Here is a 1,323-nt window from a genome sequence, read left to right on the forward strand (position 1 = left end):
ATTTTTTTTTTTGCACTTTATGTGCTGCTGTGGTTCACCTTGTCCCAGATGATTTTCTCACAACTGATTTTAAGAAACTTTTTTTTTATTCTTAGTTTTCTGGTCTTAGATCAGCCACTTGGAGACTGAAGTTTAGTGATTGTTATTATTTTGTTTTGTTTTTTTTATCAGATGTAGTGACTGTATTTTGAAACATCATTCTGCTCATGAGTCCCTTTCAGACATTAAGAAGAACTGTTTTATTGTTTGTTTGGTTTTTTCCATGACGTCTTTTAGACATATGTGAAACATCTGTAAGATATCTGTAAGACGTCTGTTAGACATATGTGAAACATCTTTCAGACATCGGTAAGACGTCTTTTAGACATATGTAAGATGTATTTTAGACATATGTGAAACATCTTTTAGATTTCTGCAAGACGTCTTTTAGACATATGCTAAAAGTCTTTCAGGCATCTGTAAGACATCTTTTGGACATATATGAAACATCTTTCAGACATCTGTAAGATGTCTTTTAGACATGAAACATCTTTAAGATATCTGTAAGATGTCTTTTAGACATATGTGAAACATCTTTAAGATATCTGTAAGACATATAAAACATATTTCAAACATCTGTTAGTGCCTTTTAGACATCTTTCAGACATCTGTAAAACATCTTTCAGACACCTGTAAGATGTCTTTTAGACATATTTAAGATGTCTTAGACATATGTGAGACATCTTTCAGACATCTATCAGACATTTTTCAAACATCTGTCAGACTTCCTAGACATATTAAGACATTTTAAGGCTTCTTTTGGATATCTATGACATCTTTTATCTGTTCAACACATAAGAATTATTTTAGACATATTAAAGACATTTAAAGGTTTTAACGGTGGCTCAGTTGGTAGAGCTGATGCCTCCCAGCAAGAAGGTCACCGGTTCAAATCCCGGTCAGGGGACCTTTCTGGGTAGAGTTTGCATGTTCTCTCCATGCATGCGTGGGTTTTCTCCGGGTACTCCGGCTTCCTCCCACAGACCAAAAACATGACTGTTAGGTTAACTGATAACTCTAAATTGTCCCTAGGTGTGAGTGATGGAGTGAATGGTTGTTTGTCTCGTTTGTCTCAATGTGTGTCTCTGTGATGGACTGAGACCTGTCCAGGGTGTACCCCACCCCTCACACTGTGACTGCTGGATATGGGCACCAGTGACCCACGCAACCCTGAAAAGGAAGAAGCGTGTACAGAAAATGGATGGATGGATGATATATAAGACATCTTTTAGACATATGTGAAACGAGTTTCAGACATCTGTTAGATGTCTTTTAGACATATGT

The sequence above is a fragment of the Austrofundulus limnaeus genome, unplaced genomic scaffold, assembly GCF_001266775.1.
Source record: "Austrofundulus limnaeus strain Quisiro unplaced genomic scaffold, Austrofundulus_limnaeus-1.0 Scaffold506, whole genome shotgun sequence".
NCBI lineage: Eukaryota > Metazoa > Chordata > Actinopteri > Cyprinodontiformes > Rivulidae > Austrofundulus > Austrofundulus limnaeus.